This window comes from Chinchilla lanigera, unplaced genomic scaffold, assembly GCF_000276665.1.
Source record: "Chinchilla lanigera isolate Chin_1 unplaced genomic scaffold, ChiLan1.0 scaffold00021, whole genome shotgun sequence".
Classification (NCBI taxonomy): domain Eukaryota; kingdom Metazoa; phylum Chordata; class Mammalia; order Rodentia; family Chinchillidae; genus Chinchilla; species Chinchilla lanigera.
The window spans coordinates 28426645-28435338 of NW_004955422.1; the positions used below are offsets into that span (position 1 = coordinate 28426645).

Genomic DNA, 8694 nt, shown 5'->3' on the forward strand with positions numbered 1-8694 from the left:
GCCGGCCGGGCGCGGGGGAGCAGGCGAGGGAAATTTGAAATCACTCGGAGCCTCCCTCCGCCCCTCCTCCGCGGCCGCCGCCTCGGGGCTCCGGGCCGCTTAAAATGGCCTTCCTGGAGCCCAGGCCCTGCGGGTATCGAGTCCCCGCACTCCGGGAAGCCTCGCCCGGCCCTCCGCGGCACCCCAGCAGAGCCGCAGTCAGATCTGGATGCCAGGCCCAGAGAGGGCCGAGCCAGGCCGCCGTCACACAGCACCTGTGGCGCCGCTTTCCTCCACCCCAGCCTCACCTGGACGCTCCGGTGTCCCCGCTGGTCCCGCTGAGGACCCGCTAGCTGGTCCTCCTTCCCCTCCCGCTAGGCCCTAGTCAGCCATCTTGAGGGGAGGGGAAAGAGGCGATCAAGTCCTGCCGCGGTTCCCGGGCCCGCCGCGTCCAGCTGCGGGAGAGGCCGTGGTTCGCTGGTTCTGTTGCCTCTGCCATCGGCGAGCACTGAACTATAGTATCGCAAATTGGCACCTCCTAATATTTATCGTACCTGGTATTTTAGTTTGATTGCTGCTTATCAGATTATCTGTCTCCACACGTTCAGCTCAGGGCAGGATCACAGCAGATGCTCAATGAATATGTGATGAATGAATGAATGAGTGAATGGACGAATGAGTGATGCAAGGCACCTATAGGCCCTGCATGAGTGGACCTGGCCTCCCTTTTAAGGCATCTCAGCCGGGCGTGGCGGCGCAAGCCTGTAATCCCAGCACTCCGGATGCTGAGGCAGGAGAATCGTTGTGACTTCGAGACCAGCCTGGGCTACAAAGTGAGCTCAAGGCCAGCCTGAACTGCATAGGGAGAACCTGTCTCAAAAAGACAAAAAAAAGATATCTGCTACACTCTCCTCTCTGACTTCAACTTTACCTAATTTGCTGTTCCTCAAAAGCATTTCCCTAGGCATAGGTCTTTGGCCTCTCCACCACCTGGACATTCTTTGCCCAGATCTCTGCATGCAGTTTCTATGCATGGCCAATTTCTACACACCTATAATCCCAGCACTAGGGAGGCTGAGGCAGGAGGATTGCCAAGAGTTCAAGGCCAGCCTGGCCTGCAGACTGAAACCCTGTGTCAGGTTAAGAATTCTCTCAGAAGGTTCCTTTCAGGAGAGGCTTTCTCTGGACTACTCCCCTAGGCACTCTCCACCACCTCCGCTCTTTTTTATTCTGTTCAAGTAGCACTTCAAGCACACACACACACACACACACAGAGGAACGCACTGTAAAGTTTCCTCCAGGAAGCAGAAACCACATCTGTCTATCTTGGTCCAAGATGTGTCTTCAGTAGGGAAGGGGGGCGGGGGCACGGCAAAAAGAGCTCGATATAAATTTATTGAATGAATGTATGAACACAGGTTTCCTGCCTCTAGAGCTCCTGCTCTCTGAGTTAAACACAGCTTTTTCTCTCTATCTCTTACTGGTGAGTAAGTAAATAATAAACACTTTGGTAGCCGCAAAAGTTTCTAAACTTACTGGATCTTGTTCTAAATAAGAGCACAGGGAGAAAGTCAGGCTTGGTGACGCATGCCTATAATCCTAGCACTCAGAAGGCTGAGGCAAGAGGATTGCTGAGAGCTTGAGGCCAGCCTGGGCTACCTAGTGAGTTCAAAACCAGTCTGAGATACATAGTAAAACCTGCTCTCAACAAACAAACAAGCAAACAGAGCACAAGGAGAACTAGGGATGTAGCTCAGTGGTAGAGTGCTTGCCTACCATGCACAGGCCCCGAGTTCAATCCCCAGTACCACCAAAAGGAGAAAAAAAAAAACAAAAAAAGCTCGGGGAGAGGTTAAAGACATACGCACACCTGTAATCCCAGCACTCTGGAGGCAGAAGAAGGAGGATCGTTGCAAGTTCGAGACCAGCCTGGGCTACAAAGTGAGCTCAAAGCCAGCCTGAACTGCATAGCGAGACACTGTCTCAAAAAGACAACAATAAAAAATAAAAGACATCCTAGGAAGAAATAGCCTCAACTTCACAATCCTCCTGACTCAACCTCCCAAGTGGCTGAGATGACAGGTGTGTATCACCTTGCCTGGCCAGCAGGAACTTACTGGTATTCTGGACAAACATACAAAAGTGTGTTCTGGTCACCAGTACAGGAACGAGTCCGGCGAGAGGACTGGTAGCTTAGCCTCACCATCCCTGCCATATGTTTTCTCTTTTTCCTTGAAGTGCCAGAGATGAACCCAAGATCTTCCCATGCTGCTATGTCCCCAGTTCTTTTTCTAATTTTTGCTTTCGAGACAGGGTCTCACTAAGCTGCTTGGTTGTCTAGGCTGGGCTAGAACTTCACTTCTCCCTCCTCAACCTCCCAGAGCACTGGGACTACAAGTGTGGATCACCGCACCAGACAGGTCGTGTCCTTATCGGAAAGAAAATGCATAGTATACCAGTCAGTGGGCTTGTGGGAAGGTCTGCTGGACCTCTGCTTTCTGGACCCCAAACCAGGATCTGCCAGCTGGCAAAGGACATCTGTACCACCAACAAGAATACTTGAGAAGCCTAGTTCAGAAACCAGTGGGGAGAGTGTGCTAGGCATTTCTGGGGACCACCTAATTCCCGGGGGAAAAAAAGGGTCTAAACAAAGAATTAGTGGTCTTGGTCCTGTCATCTGGGAAGATCATAAATATTAGGAGAATGGATTCGAAGAAAACTCTGAGGACTTTCCAGCATTCAGAACTTTACAGTTAAAGCTGGATGTGGTGGCGCACACCTGTAGTCCCAGCACTCAGGAGGCTGAGGCAAGAGGATCATTGTGAGTTCGAGACTAGCCTGGGCTACAAAGTGAGCTTGAACCCGGGTATGGTGGCACATGCCTATGATCTCAGCACTCAGGAGGCTGAGGCAGGAGTATTGTTTTGAGTTTGAGGCCAGCCTGGGCTACAAAGTGAGCTCAAAACTAGCCTGCACTGCATAGCGAGACCCTGTCTCAAAAAGACAAAATCAAAATAAAATAACAAAGTGAGCTCAAGATCCTGTGTCAAAAAGACCAAAACAAAACAGAACTTTATAGTTTACAAAGCTCATTGGTCATATTCACCTATCTCATTTAAACCTCACAGTTGCCAACAGAAGGGACAACAAGGAGAACTCAGGGCCTATTTCACATGAGGGAACTGCGGCCCAGAGGAGCAGAGACCGATTTATCCAAAGTGGATCAGTTGTGTAGCCAGACCTTGACTGAGCACTGCTATGTGATAGTCACCCAGTAGTGTTTCTGATAAAATATCTTGTGCCATCACAGTTGTTCTTTTTTTTTTTTTTTTTTGATACAGGGTCTCACTGTGCAGTGCAGGCTGGTCTTGAGCTCAATTTGTAGCCCAGGCTGGACTGAAACTCACAATAATCCTCCTGCCTCCACCTTCAGAGTGCTGGGATTATAGGCATGTGCCCCCACACCTGTTCACAATTGTTCATTAAAGTGATAAAAATTCTGTGATTGGGACTGAGGTGTAGTTCAGTGATAAAGTACTTTCTACTATACAGGAGACCCTGGGTTCAATTCCCAGCATAGCAAAAAAAAAAAAAAAAGTCTGATTAAAAGCCATTTAGATTACAAACATTTACAAAAGAATGTCTTTGCTCCTAGGAAGTAAATACTGATCCTCTGAAATAAAGGGCCATAATGTCCCCAATATAACCTCAAATAATTGAAAAGAATACTGTGCATGTACACCGGGAAGGAGATTTTAAAGGAAATGGGGCAAAATATAAACAAATCTGCTTTTCAGAGGCTGGGGAAATAGCTCACTGGCACAGGGTCTGCCTGGCAAATGCAAGGTCCTGAGTTCAATTTCCTGTACAAAAAAAAAAATCTGCTTTTCAAAAATTTAAGAGTCCCTTGTACTGGTCTTATAACTCTTCTACCAATTAGAGATTATATCAGAGAAGTTTCCTCCACTAAAAGTAACATTGAAAAGGAAAATATATATGCATATATAGATCCTAGACACCTTCCCTCATTCCAATAAATCAATACATCCACGGACTTATACCTATGTTGTGCTTCAACATTATATTTGTGTTGAATTATGCAACGTTTTCAGCACTTACAGCAGCTACAGGGTTTTTTTTTACAGGGTTTTTGTTTTTTGTTTTTTGTTTTTTTTTTTTTTTTGAGACAAGGTCTCACTATGCAGTCCAGGCTGGCCTTGAACTCACTTATATTAGCCTAGGCTGGTCTGGAACTCAGCCTCCCAAATGCTGGGATTACAGGCGTGCACCACCACACCTGGCTTACAGGTTTTTAATAACATCTGTAACATGCTTAGTTAGCGCAGTGCCTAATATAGGTGCTTAATATAGAGTAGGTGTTTTTATGAGTTTATAAAGTTACCTTCTCTAGCCTCAATCCTTAAAACAGAGATAATTATACCTACTTCAAAGGGAAAAATGTGAGAATTATATGAGCTAATATCCATAAGGCATTTTATTTTTTTTATTTTTGGGGGTTTTTTCCTGTACCAGGAATTGAACTCACAACCTCAGGTTTGCCAGGCAGGCGCTGTGCCCTTGAGCTAAATCCCCAGCCCCTACATAAGGCATTTTAAACAGTGCTTAGCTCATTGGAAATCACCATTAAAAGTGCTTGTTAAATAAAAACCATATTGGTATTGTTTGTTGTTATTAATGAGTACAGATATGCTGTACTGCTTTCTGGGGACCTCAGGTCTTGGCAAGTGCAGAGTTAAATATTGAACTTGCTAGCGTGGCATGGTGGCGCACGCCTGTAATCCCAGCACTAGGGAGGCTGAGGCAGGAGGGTTGTTGCAAGTTCGAGACCAGCCTAGACTACATAAGTGAGTTCAAGGCCAGCATGGACTGCATAGTGAGACCCTGTCTCCAAAAAAAAAAAAAAAAAAAAACCCACAATATTCAATTTGCCTTCTCAGGGTGAGCACAGTGTCAAGCAGGGTGAGCTCAGTGTCAAGCAGGATGAGCCCCGTTTCACAGCTACAGAAACTGAGGTTCAGCAAGGGGAGAGGGTTTTCTCCAGAGCCAGAGAAGGGCGGCAGACCTGGGACTAGATCTCCAGTTGAACCCCCAGTTCTGTGTGACCCCCACCCCCATACAAAGCTAAGGAGCTTCACCTTGGTTATCTCCCCACTCTAATTGGAATAATAATAATAATAGTAATGCTGACTTCCCAGAGAGACCACAGGGATTCACCCAGCTCTTGTATGTGAAAGAGCCCATTGTAAAGTACTTTCTCTTAACTGCAGTGTCATTAGAGGCCACGTTCATTTGCAAAGTGAGTTCTTCACTTTTTTTTTTTCTTTTTTTGTCTTTTTGAGAGAAGGTCTCACTATGCAGTTCAGGATGGCCTTCAGCTCACTTTGTAGCCCAGGCTGGTCTCGAACTCGTAAGATCTTCCTGCATCAGCCTCATTAGTACTGGGATTACAGATGTGCACCACCATGCCTGGCCTTCACTTTTCATTTCTAAGGGAACACCAAGACCTCTTTGTTTTCTCCTTTTTTTTTTTTTGTTTGGTTTTTTTTCTGGTATTGGTAATCGAACTCATGACCTTGGGCTTGCCAGGCAGGCGCTGTGCTGCTGAGCTAAATCCCCAGCCCCTGTTTTCTCCTTTTAAAAACGCAATTGAACTATTTTCTTTAAATATGTCTTTAAAAAAAAAAATGCCTAAAAAGTAAATACATACATACACAATCTTGACTGTTTGCCAGTTGTAGTGGTGCAGGCCTGTAATCCCAGCACTCGGGAGGCCAACGCAGGGTGATCCTTGCAAATCCGAGACCAACTCAAGGCCAGCCTGAGCTCAAAGTGAGCTCAAGGCCTGCCTGAACTGCACAGCGAGACCATGTCTCAAAAAGACAAAAAAAAAAAAAAAGCCTGGCTGGAAAAGTACACACATACATGTACCAAGAATCTGACCAGGTAGTATTCATCAAAGGTTTTTTTTCTATTTATTTTTTGAGGCTAAGGCAGTACACAGGACCTCATGCAGTCTAGGCAAGCAGCTGGCCACTGAGCTACACCCCGCCTCTGCTTGTTGATTTCAATTCATGGACACATTGAGCTTCCTCTCAACAGTGAACCATATCTATCCCACAGTAGGCATTCAGTACATGTTTATTCTCTTGAAGCTCTGGTTCACTATCATCTCACCCCCACCCTCTGTCAAACAGCATGCACCCCTGGACCTTGCTTCCCTTTTTACAGTTGCTGTGCAGTTCAGACTAGTTTTGAACTGACTGTGTAGCACTGGCTGGCCTAAAATGCACAGCGATCCTCCTGCCTCAGCCTCCTGAGTGCTGGGTATACAGGCATGTGCCTCACATCCGGCTTTCCCTTCTATTTGGACACTTAGGCTTGACCTTTGAAAAGGAAAAGATGGCTGAGGGAAGAAGCTTGGTAGCCTCCGTTCTGTTCTCAGAGGGCCCTTGGTTAAGTGTTTCTTCTGGGTGTCTGCTTCCTCTGCTGTCACACGAGGCAGATGACAGCAGGGAGTGAGCTCCAAACTCCAGTGTCATCCTTCAGCGTCTCTCTGTTGCCTGAATTCTGAGTCCCTCCTCTCCCCTCCCCTCCCCTTCTCCTTCCTTCTCCCAGTGCTCATAGTCAAACCCTGACCTTGCATGTGCTAGGCAAGTAATCCATAAGTAGGTTACACCCCTAGCCCTATGTGCTCCATTTGGGAATAAACACTGAGTGTGGATCCCTCTCACCCAAACCTGTCCTTTCCTCTCCTGGGCAGCCCTCTTCCTCCTGCAGCATGCCCATGGCTCTGCCTGCCTGCCTGGCTTTGGAAAATGATTACTGATTGTGATTCACTGTCCAGGGCCTGAGTTGACAACTCAAATTGCTTAACCTCTGTTCATCTTTCAGGCTACTCAATCTGGTTCTCCCACCAGTGAGGTTTACCCCCACTAAGCCTGCTGCCAGCCCCTACTCTCCTTCCTAGCATTTACTGTTTTCCAGTGTGTTTGTGACTTTTCACAGAGGGCGTGTCTTCTTCCTTAGGAGGCAGCAATCTGTCATTCGCTGTTGTGTCCCCAGCACCTAGCACAGGGCCTGACACATAGTAGGTGCTCAATAAGTATCTGCTCTCTTAACAAATGAATACATGAATGAACGGATGCCCTTTGGTCAGATAATGTTAATAGTCTAGAAGAAAAAATTCTCCAGGTGACCCCTCCCCGGTTACACCTCAGGCCTTTCACAGCAGGGATATTCATTGCAGTCCTCAGTGGGGGCCAGAGCTGGCATTCACTTTGTAATCATTCTGAAGAGAAAAACAAAACAGACAATAGAGATCCGAGGCCTCATTTTCTCAGGCAAACCCATTCCTACCATGAATTTGAAATAAGGGGTAGGATTTCCGAAAGCTGGAAGCATTATCACCCCCGCAACTAGAAACTGCCAAAAGGCCTTTTAAAAAACAGATTTCTAGAGGTGACAGCCTTAATGTCCTTTGGAGTTTAGGCAGAAGACTCTTAAAGATTTAAACCTTACCCAAGAATTCCACATTAAAATTTTATCTCAATAAAAATCTTAAAATCTGGAAGGAGATCTTTTTTTTCTTTTTTTGAGACGGTCTCACTAGGTGGCCTTGAACTCACTATGTAGCACAGACTGGCCTCGAACTAGCAGTGATGGGAGGGAGATTTTTAAACAAGCAAACAAGTTCATCGCCAAATCCTATGCAGAAATCAGAAATTTGAAATATCCTTTACATCCAACAACAGAGGATTCTTTTCATTAATTTACCAGTGGGAAGATAAAAACTAGAATTGAATTGACTCCTCCCCCTGGCCTCCAGCAAACTCAGTCAACTTTAAAGTTAGTCAGTACTCTCTCTACTGCCTCTCTGGTTGGTGTCTGCACCCGACCTGGTCCCAGCTTTCTTCTTTTCTTTTTGCTTTTCCTTTTGTAGGGCGGGGGATCTACCCCAGGACCATGAGCAGAGAGGCAAGCACTCACCACTGAGCCACTTGCCAGCCCTTAAAGGTCTTTTTTAATCTGGAAAAATACAGATTTTTGACTTTTGACTTTCTGATTTTTGACTTTTATCAATGACTTACATATAGATGTCAAGAGTCTAAGATGTTGGGGATTTAGCTCAGCGGCACGGCGCTTGCCTGGCAAGCATGAGGTCATGAGTTTGATTCCCAGTACTGAAAAAAAAAAAAAAAAAAAGAGTCTAAGATGTCAAAAAAAAAGTCTAAGCCAAATGAATCTTTATATTTTTGTGTCATTTTATGACAAAGGTGTTAATATTGAAGGTGAACACAAGAATAACAATAATAGTAACATGAAAATATCCATCCTGGCTGGGCGAGGTGGCACATGCCTGTAATCCCAGCACTTGGGAGCCTGAGGCAGGAGGATCCTTGGGAATTCTACACCAGACCAGCCTGAACTACATAGTGAGATACTATCCCAAAAAGAGAGAAAAAAAGAAAGAAAGAAAAATTCATCCTGTTTTTTTGCTATCCTTTTCTGGTAAGAAGAAGACCTGGGGCTGATGGCTTTGGTGAAAATGCTCGGGCAGTTTGTGATGGCAATGTTGTGAAATCTGATGGTGCAAGAATCCTGCTTGTGATATTGTTGGGCCTCTGTGCATTGAAAAAGAACTGGGTTGCCAGGCATGGTGGTGAATGCCTGTAATCCCAGGACTCCAGGCTGAGG

The 8694-nt window shown here is 46.0% G+C and overlaps 1 protein-coding gene across 1 annotated transcript in view; it reads right to left on the minus strand.

Moving 5' to 3' along the window:
• The window catches only part of Dnmt3b (DNA (cytosine-5-)-methyltransferase 3 beta), a 46418-nt gene extending 46050 nt beyond the window's left edge, over nucleotides 1-368 (minus strand). The window contains exon 1 of the mRNA XM_013514153.1: nucleotides 288-368. The gene's annotated coding sequence lies outside the window, so the exon portion shown is untranslated. The remainder of the gene's footprint in view (nucleotides 1-287) is intronic.
• Between the last annotated feature and the right edge of the window lie 8326 nt (nucleotides 369-8694).